This window comes from Oncorhynchus masou, chromosome 15, assembly GCF_036934945.1.
Source record: "Oncorhynchus masou masou isolate Uvic2021 chromosome 15, UVic_Omas_1.1, whole genome shotgun sequence".
NCBI lineage: Eukaryota > Metazoa > Chordata > Actinopteri > Salmoniformes > Salmonidae > Oncorhynchus > Oncorhynchus masou.
In genome coordinates this window covers 28,463,131-28,481,026 of record NC_088226.1, presented here as the reverse complement: position 1 = coordinate 28,481,026, position 17,896 = coordinate 28,463,131, and the positions used below count along the sequence as shown (strand labels likewise).

The 17,896-nt window shown below is 41.4% G+C and overlaps 1 pseudogene; it reads left to right on the top strand.

Moving 5' to 3' along the window:
• Positions 1-7,764: 7,764 nt before the first annotated feature.
• Positions 7,765-17,716, top strand: LOC135556833 (calumenin-like; annotated as a pseudogene).
• The last annotated feature ends 180 nt before the right edge of the window (positions 17,717-17,896 follow it).

The window sequence follows — 17,896 nt, the reverse complement described above, 5'->3', positions numbered from 1 at the left end:
GCGTGCAATTGGCATTCTGACTGCAGGAATGTCCACCAGAGCTGTTGCCAGAGGATTGAATGTTAATTTCTCAACCATAAGCCACTTCCAATGTCATTTTAGAGAATTTGGCAGTACTCACACCTGCTCGCGAACTAATTTCAAAATCATGGGCATTAATTAGTTGGTCCCTCCTTTGCTGCTATAACAGCCTCCACTCTCCTGGGAAGGCTTTCCACTAGATGTTGGAACATTGCTGCGGGGACTTGATTCCCTTCAGCCAGAAGAGCATTAATGAGATCGGGCATTGATGTTGGGCGATTAGGCCTGGCTCGCAGTCGGTGTTCCAATTAATCCCAAAGGTGTTGGATGGGGTTGAGGTCAGGCCTGTGTGCAGGCAAGTCAAGTTCTTCCACACTGATCTCGACAAACCATTTCTGTATGGACCTCGCTTTGTACACGGGGGATTGTCATGCTGAAACAGGAAAGTGCCTTCCTCAAAATGTTGCCACAAGGCTGGAAGCACAGAATCGGCCTACCACTTCATGGCTGAGTTGTTGTGGCTCCTAGACATTTCCACTTCCCAATAACAGCACTTACAGTTGACCGGGGCAGATCTAGCAGGGCCGAAATTTGACAAACTGACTTGTTGGTAAGGTGGCATCCTATGACAGGGTCACATTGAATGTCACTGAGCTCTTCAGTAAGGCCATTCTACTTCCAATGTTTGTCTATGGAGATTGCATGGCCGTGTGCTCGATTTTATACACCTGTCAGCAAAAGGTGTGGCTGAAATAGCCAAAATAGCCAACTAATTTGAAGGGGTGTCCACATACTTTTGTGTATATATAGTGTTTTAAGAAATTCTGTTGTGGTCTCAACTTACTGTTGAGAGTAAGAGTAGTAGAATATTCAAGGGGCAAGTTTGAAATTTGGTTGTGCATCAGCTAGTTTTATCTTGTTATGTCAGTCATTGACAGTCACTCAATTAGCCATATCTGCTAACAACTTTTATATTGGTAAATTTGTCTTGCAAGCTATCTAAACTTGTAGTAATCATGGCCGAATACCGTCCGGTCACACAGTACATGTGCCCAGGGGCCCTGATCTCCAGGGGGCCCCTGTGGATTTTGTTAATCACTTTTGCATGTGAGGTGAGGGGGCCCAATAAAGGCTAGAGCCGGCCCTGAGTGTGAGTACTGTATATGTGTATGCCTGTGTGTATGTGTGTTACTTGAATATTCGTGCAGCTTTAGGGCACATTTTTTCAGTCTCTTGTTAGTTCATCCCTGTCACCCTCTCTCTCTCGCTCTCTTTCCCTCTCTCTCTTTTTCACTGCTAGGGGGAGGGGAATGGAGGTCACCATAGCAACCATGCCGGGACAAATTAATATCAAGTCTTTAAAACAAAACACACAAGCTTACGTGTGCATGCGGGTGTGTGTCTGTGTGTGTGTCCTTTTCCCTTTCGTGATTCTGTTACTCTGTGAATTTCCATAAAAGGGGAGGGGCTACATTAATTACGAAATATTCATTTCTATATCCATTTCTCTCAGTTTGTCAATTTCCCCCACTCAATTCACTCTTCCCCTCCTCTTCCTTGCCTTTGTCTTTCCTTCTTTCCAGTCTCTCTCTCTTCCTCCTCTCTCCATCTCTTTGCTGTGGTGTGCCCCCAGGCTACAGTGTGGCACGTCCTTCCTCCATCCCTCCCTCTCCCTTCCTCTCTCACTGCCCCTGTCACCTTCAATTGCTCCATGGAACTAGACACACCGCCTTAGGCGAGGGAAGAGAGGAGCGAGAGAGGAGAGCAAAAAGAAAGAGAGGAAGAGAGAGACGGAAAGGGAAAGAGAGAAGAGAGAAATGAAACCGAGCGGAGGGAAAAAGTGTCAGACAGGGTATGTGTGAGAGGGAGATAGTAAAAGAAAGGAGAAAGAAACAGCGAAAATGAGTTTGAATTACATAAAAAGAGAGAGAAAGGGAGAGGGAGAAAGAGAGAGAGAGAGAGAGAGAGAGAGAGAGAGAGAGAGAGAGAGAGAGGACATAATAAAAAGGTGTGGTTAGAGGAGGAGATAAGAAAGTCTCAACTGTGTTGTCCAGCAGCATCCTGTGTAAAACTATCCAATAACAGCAACACCTGCTGTCAACCATTGTCCTGACTGAGGAGTCCAAAACTGAGAACTAATCGATTCCTGTTAACTAAGATAGCAAATTGGTTCCATTCCCAGATTGTTGTGAGAAAGTCTTTAAATTCCATGAGTTTATGAGAAAAACTCATGAAAGGACAAATTTAGTAAATAACACAATTACGTAAATAATAAAATAAAGTAGGACAAAATAACACAATTAAGTAGGATCAATTCGGAATAAGAGGGACACTTTTTGCATTTCCGTCTGCTGTAACCTCTGTAGACATCTATCCAACATATTAGTCCAACACATCCTCAAGAAGTTCCCTAATCACAAAAAAATCTAATTGTTATTTATTTCCTTAACTTACCTTATTTGCACTCACTGTATATAGACTTTTTTTGTTCTACTGTATTATTGACTGTATGTTTTGTTTATTCCATGTGTGACTCTGTGTTGTTGTATGTGTCGAATTGCTACGCTTTATCTTGGCCAGGTCGCAGATGCAAATGAGAACTTGTTCTCAACTAGCCTACCTCGTTAAATAAAAGTTCAATAAATAAAAATAAATAAATATTCACAGTAGGCATGACAAACCCCTTTGTGTACACTGAGTCCAAAGCATATTTTCGGTTCGCATTTGGTAGACTGGGACAGAAGGCTAAATAAACTGGGACACCATTATTATAGTCCCAATTGTACCCTTCAATTCAATTAAATTGTGTGTGATTAGGAAACATCTGAGGATTTCAGAAATGTATCATGTATTGGGCTAATATGTTGGATAGATCTCTGAAGAGTACAGAAGACGTAAATGCAAAATGTGTCCCACATTTACAAAATTCACTCAAATAACAGTACTAATAACAATATTACAAGAAAACATTTACAGGACATAGTACTACAAGTAGCAGAGCCCTGCCTAACCTACAGGGGTCCCTAATGTAAACTGGATCTCATTCTTCCATTGGAAAATCCTATAAAACTGTCCCACTTTAGCTACTCTATGCGGTCCCACTTTAGCTACTCCATGCGATCCTACTTTAGCTACTCCATGCTGTCCTACTTTAGCTACTCCATGCTGTCCTACTTTAGCTACTCCATGCGGTCCTACTTTGGCTACTCCATGCGGTCCTACTTTAGCTACTCCATGCGGTCCTACTTTAGCTACTCCATGCGGTCCTACTTTAGCTACTCCATGCGGTCCTACTTTAGCTACTCCATGCGGTCCTACTTTAGCTACTCCATGCTGTCCTACTAGCTAGTTGGTAAAGCAGGACAGCTAAAAAAAATACTGGAAATTTAAACAAAATGTTTTTTATATATTTTGAGGCATTAGACCATAGTGTGCACATTTTTATTTAATTTTTTTGTATTTTCACCCCCTTTTTGTGGTATCCAATTGGGAGTTACAGTCTTGTCTCATCGCTGCAACTTCCGAATGGACTCGGGAGAGGCGAAGGTCAAGAGCCATTCGTCCTCTGAAACACAACCCAACCAAGGTGCACTGCGTCTTGACACAATGCCCCATCCAACCCGGAAGCCAGCCGCACCAATATGTTGGAGGAAACACCGTACACCTGGCTACCGTGTCAGCGTGCATTGCGCATGGCACGCCACAGGAGTCGCTAGTGCGCGATGAGAGAAGGATATCCCTGTCGGCCAAACCCTCCTGTAACCCGGACGACGCTGGGCCAATTGTGTGCCGCCCCATGGGCCTCCCGGTCGCGGCCAGCTGCGACAGAGCCTGGACTCAAACCCAGAATCTCTAGTGGCATAACTAGCACTGCGATGCAGTGCCTTAGACCACTGCGCCACTCAGGAGGCTGGCATAGTGTGCACATTTACATCACAATGTGGCACAGTGCATTATTAATGATCATTTTATAACCTTAACATCAAAATAGAAAACAACCTATGTGGCCGATCTTATCATGTGCTTTGCAGGTGAGCTTCCTGTTTGAAACTTGCTCTGCCCCCCTCTATGGCTGCGTTTCAAACTCAAAGTAGACAGGCCTCGGACCTAAACCCTCAGCCCTATGCCCTTGGGGGAAACCCTGCGGCCATATTTGCCATTGGTCCAAATTATTAGCCAAGCAAGGGAGGTTTGCAATGTAAGCTCCTAAACCCTCATTTTTAATGGAGTTTGCAAGTGTCCAATTATGTTCACTTCAGGGCCTGAAGCACCCCATAATTCAATTCGCAATGATTGGATATCCGCAAAGAAATGTCGGCCAAAACTTAAAACCTCAATGTCAATATGGAGTCAACATACAAGTGTAAGTAAAAATGAATGTAAATAAGTTAGAAATTGTGCTACTAATGCACAAACATGTCTTGTAAAAGTAAGGATGTCTATTTTTTGGTTAGCTTTTGGAAATTGTCGGAATAAAATATTTTCCTTCTTCAGAAGTACCAACTAGAATGGCTAATGTTAGTTAGCTAATTCATTTGCTAGCTATCATACAGTAGGTGTATATTAATAATGATGTAGTTAATATAAGTAGACATGCCATCATAATACTCTGACTACACCGCTCGTGTCATGTTGCAAAATACATTTAGAAATCTATGTTATTCAATTATTGCACCCACACTGCTCGTGCGTGTCAAAGAGCGTCTGCGTTGCCAAGGGCTAAAATAGAAGTCCTTTCTATTTCTGACGCAGATTGCTCTACAAGTCCTGCCTCTCCCATCTCCTCATTGGTTTATAGAAGCAGGTACCCACGTGCCATCTCCTCATTGGTTATACCCCTTAGTAATACTAAGAAAGTTTAGATGCCAATTACCATATAAGTTCAAAGATGAAAAAGCCTGGAAGGAGGAGAGATGACTAGAAATGATTCGGTTGACCGTTTTATGTGTGGATTAATTGTCGGAATAGAGGACCTTGTGCATTTCAGGTAAAATAACAACTCGATGTTTGTATCCCAGGACAAATTAGCTAGCAACAGCAAGCTAGTTAAATTGGACAAATTAGCTAGAAAGTGCTAACTAATTTGCCATAAATGTTTAATGCTTTTTTACCTGTCCTCAAATTAATGTAATTGGTTCAGAGTTTGTTTTGATATTTTAACCTGCGTGCCGTGATTGCATTTGGTGTAGGGGGACAAAATAAATTTATGCACGATGGCGCACACGAGCAGCCGGTTTAGGTTCCGCGTAATCATAATTGACTGTGGCACATATAAAGCACCTACAAGCTACCTGTGGCTGAAAACACAATCATTGCGGAATGAACGAGTGATGAATTACCGGGCAAGGGCGGCCTATTTAAATATCATTCCTTCCTCCCTCGCCCCTTGCTCTGCAAGTGTATACTCGTCAGACATCATGATACGTCATCAGAAGTGCCCACTTAATTTGAGGGCTGAGGGGATAGGATGTGTATTTTAAGTGTTTGGAATGCAGCCTATGATGTCTCTCCAATGAAGTGATGTTGATCATGTGGTTTGCCTGAAAGGGCTTAACAGCAATTGATAAGGGCTGCATTCAAAACACATAAAAGACACACACTCTCTCCCCTCAAATTAAGTGGACACTTCTGCTGACGCCTGACGAGTTTTCACTTTTTTTTAAACCTTTATTTAACCAGGCAAGTCAGTTAATTAAGAACAAATTCTTATTTTCAATGACGGCCTAGGAACAGTGGGTTAACTGCCTGTTCAGGGGCAGAACGACAGATTTGTACCTTGTCAGCTCAGGGGTTTGAACTTGCAACCTTCTGGTTGCTAGTCCACTGCTCTAACCACTAGGCCGGGGCGGCAGGGCAAGGGGTGAGGGAGGGGGGAAGGGATTCATTTTAAATGACCACAGGTAGCCAAATGGTTAGAGTGTTGGACCTGTAACTGAAAAAGTGTGTGCGAGCAAGGAGGCCTACAAACCTGACTTAGTTACACCAGCTCTGTCAGGAGGAATGGGCCAAAATTCACCCAATGTATTGTGGGAAGCTTGTGGAAGGCTACCTGAAACGTTTGACGCAAGTTAAACAATTTAAAGGCAATGCTACCAAATACTAATTGAGTGTATGTAAACTTCTGACCCACTGGGAATGTGATGAAAAAAATGAAAGCTGAAATAAATCATTCTCTCTACTATTATTCTGACATTTCACATTCTTAAAATAAAGTGGTGATCCTAACTGACCATTAGGGAATTTTTACTAGGATTAAATGTCAGGAATTGTGAAAAACTGAGTTGAAATATATTTGGCTACGGTGTATGTAAACTTCCGACTTCAATTGTATGTGCTGAGAAGGAATCCAGAAACGGAAAAGGGAAGATTTTGCAGATTTAAAAAAAATCTGCTGTGGTTTTTGGATTGTTCTGCTCAAAAGGCATCCCAGTCTGCCCTCAAGTGTTAGGTTTCCAGAACAACATAAGCATACATTATTTAATCAAACAACCCTCTCTGAAATTAAATGTTTTCCCCAAAGCTGAATGCAGACTATCTTCCTTTCTATTAAATATCACGTTAGTCTGTCTTTCCGATATTATTATGGACTTCATTTTCGGACTTTACAGTGGGAAAGGCTACAGTGGTGGGGTTTCCATCCTCTCTGTTTTCATATAAATGGGCTAGATGGATGGTAATTGCATTGGGTTTGACCAAACAGTGATGCCTGTCATTCATTGCCATCTGTTTATAAACCTCGGTGTCCCTTTACATTGCTGATGAAAACTTTGTTAAAAATCTTGAAATATTGATAGTGATATTGCAAGATTTTTAACAAAAATCGCGCTCTGGTATGGAGGTGTCCACCGTGCGCGTTCGCGTGTCAACGTGGCGCTTCAAAACCAATCGAAACCAGTCTCCGCTCCGTTAATCCCATTTCCACGTTTCTATTGGTTACGTTTCTTGTCATCGTGTCTGGCAATGGTCGATTGAGCAAGCGTGGCACCGCCTCATTTATTGTAGAATTTAAAGAGGCATGTAGATCTTTACAAACCCAGAAAAAACGTGAATGAGACGTTTTGCTAAAAATTGGTACGTTTTTGTATTATATTATTATTATTATTCATGCATATGCTCTAGTAAACGAATTGAGGGATTTCGGTTGTATGAAATAAAAACGTGTAGAGTTCGTTATTGGAGTAATTTTGTTTATTTAACTAGGCAAGTCAGTTAAGAACAAATTCTTATTTGCAATGACAGCCTAGTGAGTTAACAGTCTTGTTCAGTGGCAGAACGACAGATTTTTACGTTGTCAACTGGGAATTCGATCAAGCAACCTTTCGGTTACTGGCCCAATGCTCTAACTACTAGGCTACCTGCCGCCCCAATTAAAAGTAGCCTAGACTCATTGACATAAAATATGTAGAGTACCTAACTGCATCCCTTTTCTATTTTTCATTTACAGGCATTATTGATGTAATTCATTGTTGTGTTCATTAATCAGAAGACTTAAGACAACAGACATTGACTGAGTTATCCCAATTCAAGGCTCAGGACTCAAGACAGTAGCCTATAAATAGGGCGAAAGGTTTGACCAACTTTTTTATGCCCATATTTATCACTGTTGCATTAAATAAACATTGTATAAACCAATAATGTATTATTTTGAGTGAGTCCCATATCATCTGGCAAGTATCATCTCTGTCTGTTTGTAGGCTAAGTTCTGTTCAGTCTGCTGTAGTGTCTCTCTTTCTCAGGACAGAAGATGCTGCGGCAGTCACTACCGTCCCTCATTCTCATCCTCGGGGTGGCGGTAGCTGTGCCTGCTAAAGAGAAGCGTGTCCATCGCCATCGTGACCTGAGTGACCATGCCCATGACGACTCCACTGGTTTCCATTATGACCACGAAGCCTTCCTGGGCAAAGAGGAAGCCAAGACCTTCGACCAGCTGAACCACGAGGAAAGCAAAGACAAACTTGGGTACATTATGTTACATGACACCCAGGCTGGCAGCTTCCCAAATGGCCAATATGCACTACTTTTGACCAGGGCCAATATTTCTTATGTTATGTATTTCTTTAGACCCAGGTCCATATTCCCTATGTACACCAGTACCTTTGACCTGGGCCCATAGGACTCTGGTCAAAAAGAGCGAACAATGTATGAAATAGGGTGTCATTTGGGATGTAGCCCCACTCTCACTGCTCTAGGTTAGAAGTTACCCCCAGGCGCATATCTAGGATCCGCTTTCCTTCTCTAAACTCCTACCCTTAACTATTAGGAGGAGAATGCAACTGACCTGAGATCAGTGTCTAGGAACAATTTCATCCTACTCCAATAGACACCCCTCCCTTTCTTTCTTTTGTCCCTTTCTCATCCCTTTGTGGTGCATTATTTCAGACACTAATTCTGTATCCCTAGCCCTACCCATCTGGTAGTCAACATTACATCCTGATTAATTTTCGTTTTACTTTCAATCCTTTTTATCTCTTTCTACACATTCATTCCCCGCTCTTCTCCCTCCTCCAACCACCTATGCTTGCACTCTTCCGTTTGACTACAGTCATTGTGTTTATGTGAAGACATCTCACCCCCTGCCTCTGTCTTAGCATACTGTGTTGACACTGCACATCTCAACTGAAGCACTGGGCCAGCCGCTCTTAAATATCACTTGGGCCAGCACAGGTGAAACACCTTCTAACTAACGAGATGGACAAGCCAGCAAAGATGTAACACATACTGACTAACAAGGTGACACCAATCGGTGTGCCCTACGTGCTAATGTGCTAAGTCCAAACTCAAAACATGAATGGCAAAAACTAAACCTGTAACAAATGTATATACAGTATGCCTTCATTTCTCAAAAATATACTCTTAGCATTAATTTGACACCCAATTTGATATGCTCCTATGAACTTCATGTTGGTGCTCATGGGTCCTTTTACATAGAAATGACCTTATACAGAAACCAAGCCTAAACCCTAAAGAGCAAGCAATGCAGATCTTGAAGCACAGTTACTAGGAAAAACTCCCTAGAAAGGAAGGAACCTAGGAAGAAACCTAGAGAGGAACTAGGCTCTGAAAGGTGGCTAGTTCACTTCTGTTGGTAGTATGCTTAGTTGGCTTGTTCTGTCCCCTTTGGTAGGAAGATCGTAGATCGCATCGACACAGACAAGAGTGGTTTCGTGAGCCATGGGGAACTGCACCAGTGGATCAAACACAGGCAGAGGAGGTACATTGAGGAGAATGTGCTGAAGCACCGGAAGGAGTACGACCAGAACAAGGATGGGAAGATCAGCTGGCAGGAATACAAGAACACCAGCTACGGCTACTACCTTGTTATGACAAGGGAGGGTGTGGGTGTGTGCGGGTAGCCTAACTTTGAGGCAAATGAGCGATGGGGGTTGTGATTTTAAAAAGGTAGTCCCAATTTACCAGGGGTGTACAGTCAGTGTATAATTAGTAGGCTACATGGGTGCTAAAGATTGTTGGAATGATGGGCAGGGTTGGGCACAACCAAGATACTATTTATGTAGGGTCTAATTTGATATCATTACCACGTGATACGAGGAGAGATTGAGATGGGAATGAGAGGAGAGCGCTCAACATGACAGTATAGTAGTGTCTATACAGCTATGTGATAGTGGTGTCATCTTTGGTTCATGTTGTTAATACAAAGGCAGGGGAAGGGGTTACCACAATATCCATGTCTTTTATCCTTGATACAAAGAAACAAACTGAGGTGGAAAACAGAACATGTTAACACATTTTTCCCTTTGGAGTTAAAGTAGAGAGCATCTGTAGTAGAGAGGGTAAATTAGTGACACCACTGAAAAACTCTGATTCAAAAGGTTTTAGATGGCTAGACTTTGACTGCAGTACACAACCCAAGAGTATTTACACGGACAGTGTAGTTCTGGGCCAGTATGAATAAAGCGTCACAGAGTAGGAGTGATCAGTTTAGCCTATTAGATCATAATAAGTAACATTACATGGACAGGGGGGGGACCTGTTCTTAGATCAGCACTCCTACTCTGAGACGCTTGATACATACAGACCCTGATCTTTGCTTTACAAAGCCATGTCTTGACTGAGAATGTCATCCGCTCCCTTGCAGATGACAAGGCGAGCTACAAGGCCATATTGACTATAGACGAAAGGCGCTTTAGTACAGCTGACCGCGACGGGGACGGCATCGCCACCCAGGTCTAGTTCACCGCCTTCCTTCACCCTGAGGAGTACGACCACATGAAGACCGTTGTCATACAGGTCAGTCAGAGGACTGGGTTCAGTCAATAGTCACAGGATCAATCAAATTCTGAGGAACATCCAGGTAGTGCACTTTTTTTCTCCAGCCCACTTCTAAACAACTATATATTTGGTTCTTTATACATTTTATGAGAACAAAAAATATTTCATTTATTTTATTACAAATGTATGAGTGATATTCTTGGGTCCACAACCAACTGTATATGTCAAATGAAAAGTGCTAGCATGCATACACAAACAGAAGATAATCCAGAGATGCAATGTAGGCATGATTTTGAAAGTGATTTTCCAGACATTTCACAATTTTGTTGTACACCTGAACTAGCTCATAACCCCTGGAATAGACTTTAGAATTACAACACCTACTGTATAAGCTGTATCCTGTTCTCTCCACCAAAGGGGGACATGTTCACACCTGAGAATGGAGAGAGTGTACCAACCAGACTGGGTGCTGATGGAGAAAAAACAATAGACAATAGTCTGCTGCTACTGGATCACCTTAACAACATCCTCTCCTTATACATTACTGTAACATCATTATAACATCACTTTTTAAGTCAGTACACTTAAGGTACCCTACCCCTCAGACCAGCTATGTCAACACACGCACACACGCACGCACACGCACACACCTCTTTCTGTGGACATACTAAGTTAACAGGTTTGTGTCTGTGTTGTCAGGATGGTTTGTAACAGCTCTCTATGTGTGTGTTGTGTTGTCAGGATGGTTTGTAACAGCTCTCTATGTGTGTGTTGTGTTGTCAGGATGGTTTCCTGGATAACCATGAGGTAGCTCAGTGGATCCTGCCAGGAGAGATTGACCATACTGACAATGAGGCTAAGCACCTCATCCACGAGACAGACACAGACAAGGTACACATCTCCCCAGTCTTACTGCCTGAACTCTCACCCTTACCCCAAACCAAAAGCCCTGTACACTCTTGTACACTCTTATACATACCTGTTACACTCTTATAAGTCTTTCTTAATCCACTTCCACACACAATCTTATCCCCTCCAAAGCACCCCGAGCCAGGTGTCATCTTCACCCATCCCCCATACCTGTACCCCTCTAAAACTCACACCTTCACCATCTGTGTACCTGTTTTTACCTTCACCCTACATCTAACCACCATCATCACTGCAACTATTGTGCAGTGCATACCCCCACCTGTTCACGCCCCTTCCTCTCTGACCTCCTCACACCTTCCCCCAACCTCACACCTCAACTTCCCATACGAAAACCAAATAACATCCTGTTACAACTGACAACTGTACTTGGAGACATGTGCAACACATAAACCTATCCTACATTACAGGGAGTAAATTGTATTTTTTATTTAATTAGATAAGTCAGTTGGGCTCCCGAGTGGCGCAGCGGTCTAAGGCACTGCATCTCAGAGCTTGATGCATCACTACAGACTCCCTGATTCGAATCCAGTCTGTATCACAACCAGCCAGGATTGGGAGTCCCATAGGGCGGCGCACAATTGGCCCAGCGTCGTCCGGGTTTGACCGTCATTGTAAATAAGAATATGTTCTTAACTGACTTGCCTAGTTAAATAAAGGTTACACACACACACAACAAATTCTTATTTACAATGACGGCCTACCCCGGACGACGCTGGGCCAATTGTGCGACTCCCAATGATAGCCAGTTGTGATACGGCCTGGAATTGAACCAGGTCTGTAGTGACGCCTCTAGCACTGAAATGTAGTGCCTTAGACCGCTTCACCAATGCTCCCCTGCGGTGTACTGTTATCCACCAAATACATGCCTGTTAGACTTCACCACCCTCACCTGGATAGACCTTCCGTTCTGCTCTTGAGCAAGGCACTTAACCCTAATTGCTCCTGTAAGCCGCACTGGATAAGAGTGTCTGCTAATTTACTCAAATGTAAATGTAATGTTCGTATCCTGTATGTAAGCTCAAGCTTGATTAGCAACCCCTCCTTCCATATCATATCATATGCCTTCTACACAGAGAAAAAAAACAGCCACAACCGTCTCCTCCGCCTGGACCTTCCTGACCTCTACTTCTAAGCAGAGTACTAGGTCCATAGTTCCCCTCCCCTTCCTGAACCCAGTCTGATTTGGCGATACTAGCCCCCTGCTCTCCTGGAATTAAGTTAGCCTCTCCATAATCATACTTTCCATAATCTTATACACAGTGCCTTCGGATAGTATTCAGACCCATTGATTTTTTCCCCACCTTTTGTTACGTTACGGCCTTATTCTAAAATTGATTCAACTGTTTTTCCCCCTCATCAATCTACACACAATACCCCATAATGACAAAGTAAAAACAGGTTTTTAGATTTTTTGCTAATTTAATCAAATAAAAAAACATCACATTTAAAAAACATCACATTTACATAATACATCACATTTAAAAAACATCTAATTTACATAAGTATTCAGACCCTTTACTCAGTACCTTGTTGAAGCACCTGTAACTGATGTGAAATGGCTAGCTAATTAGCGTTTCATTCATTGACGTCACTTGCTCAGACCTTGAAGTAGTAGTTCCCCTTGCTCTGCAAGGCTTTTGTGGAGCGATGGGTAACAATGCTTTGTGAGTGACTTGTCTGTGTGCAGAGGGTCTCTGGTTCGAGCCCGGGTAAGTCGCTCTGGATAAGAGCGTCTGCTAAATGACTTAAATGTAAATGGGCGAGTGGATGGACTAAAGTTATACTGTTACACCTTTGGCAGCGATTACAGCATCGAGTCTTCTTGAGCTTCTCCCATTCTTCTCTGCAGATCCTTTCAAACTCTGTCAGGTTGAATGGGGAGCGTCGCTGCACAGCTGTTTTCAGGTCTCTCCAGAGATGTTCGATCTGGTTTAAGTCCGGGCTCTGGCTGGGCCACTTAAGGACATTCAGAGACTTGTCCCGAAGCCACTCCTGCGTTGTCTTGGCTGTGTGCTGAGGAGTGCTCTGGAGAAGGTTTTCATCAAGGATCTCTCTGAGTCTCCCAGTCCCTGCCGCTTGAAAACATCCCCACAGCATGATGCTGCCACCACCATGCTTCACAGTAGGGATGGTGCCAGGTTTCCTCCAGACGTGACGCTTGGCATTCAGGACAAAGAGTTCCGTCTTGGTTTCATCAGACCAGAGAATCTTGTTTGTCATGGACTGAGAGTCTTCAGCTGCCTTTTGGCAAACTCCAAGCAGGCTGTCATGTGCCTTTTACTGAGAAGTGGCTTCCGTCTGGCCACTCTACCATAAAGGCCTGATTGGTGAAGTGATGCAGAGATGGTTGTCCTGGAGCTCTATCAGAGTGACCATCGTGTTCTTACCAAGGCCCCTATTCCCATGATTGCTCAGTTTGGCCCGGGGAGTGATGGAGGCCACTGTGTTCTTGAGAACCTTAAATTTTCAGAAAAATTTTAGTACCCTTCTCCAGATCTGTGCCTCGACACAATCCTGTCTCGGAGCTCTCCGGACAATTCCTTCGACCTCGTGGCTTGGTTTTTGCTCTGACGTGCACGGTCTACTGTGGGACCTCCTATAGACAAGTGTTTGCCTTTTCAAATCATGCCCAATCAATTTCATTTACCACAGGTAGACTCCAATCATGTTGTAGAAACATTTCAGGGATGATCCATGGAAACAGGATGCACCTGATCTCAATTTCGAGTCTCGTATCAAAGGGTCTGAATACTTATGTATACATTTGCAAAAATGTCTAAACCTGTTTTTGCTTTGTCATTATGGGTTATTGTGTGTAGATTGATGATGGAAAAAAACATTTAATACGTTTTATTATAAGGTTGTAACATAAAACATGTGGAAAAAGTCAAGGGGCCTGAATACTTTCCAAAGGCACTGTACATGTAATGTTAGGGTTATGTGGTTGTCTCAACTAGCTATCTTCAGATGAACGAACTTACTGTAAGTTACTCTGCATAAGAGCATCTGCTAAATGACTAAAATGCCAAATACAGATCTCATATTACTGTATTAAATCGTTTTTACATAACAAAAATTGTTTGTCACATGATAAGACATGTATCATTTGTACAGTTCTTTATGAAAAATGTAGTTATTTGTTACATTTGACTGTATAAAATCTAGCAGTACTACTTCTTTCTCTGAGAATGAGGCGGATAATAGAATTTAGAGAAAGAAACATGATTATTTGCCTCTGAAATGAAACCATCAAGTTATGTCATGGCATGATTAGATATTGAAAAAACACACCGATCTCTTTAATAATTTCAGAAAATCTATAGCATTTTTTTAATGAATCTCTTTATATTTAGAGTTGGCAAACTAACAACTTCCTCAATGGTCAATTAGTCCTGCATAAATTATATTATGTGATATTAGTGCCCAAAAAGATGTAGGCAAATTAATCTCTATATTAAAAAAAAATCAGAAAATTCTGGAACCCTATTTTGAATTGTAGGCCTATTGTCAAACCAAACATGTATGACAATCACTGGTTAAGGTTGCACGTCAAAATATCATGCATTCCTGCTTGGACATGCTAATTAGTTAAAGTTAGTATGGAGCCCTGTGTATGCTCTCACCCGAATATATAATATGTGAATTATAAGATCTGTGTAAACGCACGGCACCATTGCTCTACGATATCTCGGGGTTGCCACAATATACATTCCGCAGAGGCACTGGTTCAGCTCTGTGTGCAATTAGGATAATTTAGTGTACTATGCGCAGGGTTGGGCAGTTTCCTGAAAAATGGAATCCGTTACAGTTACATAAAAAATAAAGTAATCTGTAACGTAATCCTTTTGATTACTCAAAATGAGTACAGTAATCAGATTACTTTAGAATTACTTTAATCTATAACACATGTAACTAATTATTCTATTTAGTAACATTACTATTTTCAATTTGGGGACTTGTATATTCTATGTGTGAGAGCATACATATTCACTTTTTCCTAACATTTTCAATTGGTGGCACAAGCCTATGATTTGGTCATGCCACAATTGTATTGCAGGGTCAGAAAATAGATGGTCTAATGGTCATATCAAAACCCATTCAATGCGTTTAATTCTAAGTGTACTTAGACTACTAAAATGGTATGATTTCACAAAAACAATGTTCAACTAATAAACATGTCCAAGCAGGAATGATGATACTTAGATGGTTTCACAATAATACTATCAAATTATAGATATAGACATTAATTTGCATACATTTTTTTGGACACTAATATCACATAAGATAATTCATTTGGGACTAATTCAGCACCTGAGGAAGTTGTTAGTTCGCCAACTCTAAATATAGTCTAATTATTGCTAATAGTTTGCGTTGTAATTGATAGGCCTATTTACCATTAAATTTAATGTAGCCTATGCACTCACCGAGAATGGCTGACTTGAGTACCCTTTGCTCAATATAAGCTGATAAATAAAATGATGACCAACAGAAAGCTTGGTACCCTCTTCTTTTCAACATTTAACAGCATGTGTTCAAAACAGTGTTTGAAATGTTGCACAATCCGAAAGCATTTTCTCACCCACTACTCAGAGACAGAGTGAAAATACACTGTAAATAGGCTGCAAACTAAGCATCAAGCAGCAACTCTATGGAGTCCATACGGCTGTCTGATTGACCAGTGGGCCAGGTGTAAATGGTATGGCAGCCTTACCTACTCATTCATTCATTCATTCAATTTGAATACAAAATAAGCCATCACCAGGACAGTAGATTCTTGCTGAGTTGAGAGCATGTGAGAAGTCTTTAGGGTGCGTGACATGACAGCAATGCTGACAAAATAAAATGTTCCTATTGATGTTAGATGAAGTAATCCAAAATATAATTAGATGTTTTTAATACATTAACTGTAAATCCCAATGACATTTTTTTTAAAGTAATCCGGGTTGATTAGTTACTTCATTTTTGTAATCGGATTACATAATCCCCAATACATGTAATCAGTTACTACACAACCTTGCTATGTGAATACTACTTGACGTAAAAATATTGATTTGCCCAAAAACTATGTTCAAATTTTATGCAGTAATAGTATTTGACCCCAATTATGTTGACCTGTGAAGACCAAATACATATACTGAACAGAAATATAAGCTCAACATGCAACAATTTCAGTTAACAGTTCATATGAGGAAATCAGTCTATTGAAAAAAATCTATGGATTTAACATGACCGGGAATACAGATATGCATATGTTGGTCACAGATACCTATAAAAAATGGGCCTCACAATGGGCCTCAGGATTTTGTCACAGTATTTTTGTGCATTCAAATTGCCATTGATAAAATGCAATTGTGTTCATTGTCTGTAGTTTATGCCTGCCCAAACAAATTCTCTAAAACTATGTTGGAGGTGGCTTATGGTAGAGAAATGAACATTAAATTCTCTGGCAACAGCTCTGGTGGACATTCCGGCAGTCGGCATGCCAATTGCATGCTCCCTCAAAACTTGAGACTTCTGTGGCATTGTGTTGTGTGACAAAGCTGCACATTTTAAAGTGGCCTTTTATTGTCCCGAGCACAAGGTGCACTTGTGTAATGATCATGCTGTTTAATCAGCTTCTTGGTATGCCACACCTGTCAGCTGGATGGATTATTTTGGGAAAGGAGAAATGCTCACTAACATGGATGTAAACAAACTTGTGTGCAAAATTTGAGAGAGATGTATAATTTCTGGGACAATCTATTTTAGCTCATTAAACATGGGACCAACATGTTGCGTTTATATTTTGTTCAGTATATACTGTACATTCTACTCAATGGCAGTCAACAATTTACACTTTATGCTTATATTCCCCATTACAAAATATGACTCTTCTAATTGAAGCTGAAATGATAAAATACCCAATGTTTGCGCACATCTGCCAACATATTCTGTTCTATTATAGCCTAATTCTAGATGCATTTTCCATTTGATATGACAGTGCACATAAAAACAGTACAGCACATATGTTTAAAACTTCCCCTTTAGTTTATTTCATACAACCCCACTGTTTTTAAGAAACACAGATATGACTTTAAAATACGAATGCATGTTCCTGAGAAGAATACCATAAACCTGTCATCTAAAAATAATACACAAACAGCTCAATTAAAGTTATTCTCATTCACTATTGTAAAGTGGCTGTTCCACTGATGTCAGAAGGTGAATTCACCAATTTGTAAGTCGCTCTGGATAAGAGCGTCTGCTAAATGACTTAAATGTAAATGTAAATATTCTCACAACTTCTATAGGCTATCCATTATATCCAATATGCGTATCCAATCTATCCAGTATCTCTATATCCAGTTTGCATGTTTGTGGTGTTCGCAGTCAACAACAAGAAATACAGAAAAAATATGTATAACTTATTAAAAGTGAGACAATGAATCTAAGAGATAATACAATCCCTTGGTTGCAGCATCTTCCTTGGCCACATGGTGGCGACAGGGGCTTATTTGTCAGCTTCGAAGACATCGGCTACAGTCCTAACGGATAAAGGGAGACAAGTAGTTGGTTTATTGATTTTACTGCGCATCAGTCTTCACATTTCTACTCACACGGGTAGTCCTATTGAAAGAATCACAGGGTGAGGTGCATGTGCATTTGGGTGGGATAGCTTGCCATTTGGATTTGCTAACTATATATTTCTTCTCACCAATCTACACACAATACCCCA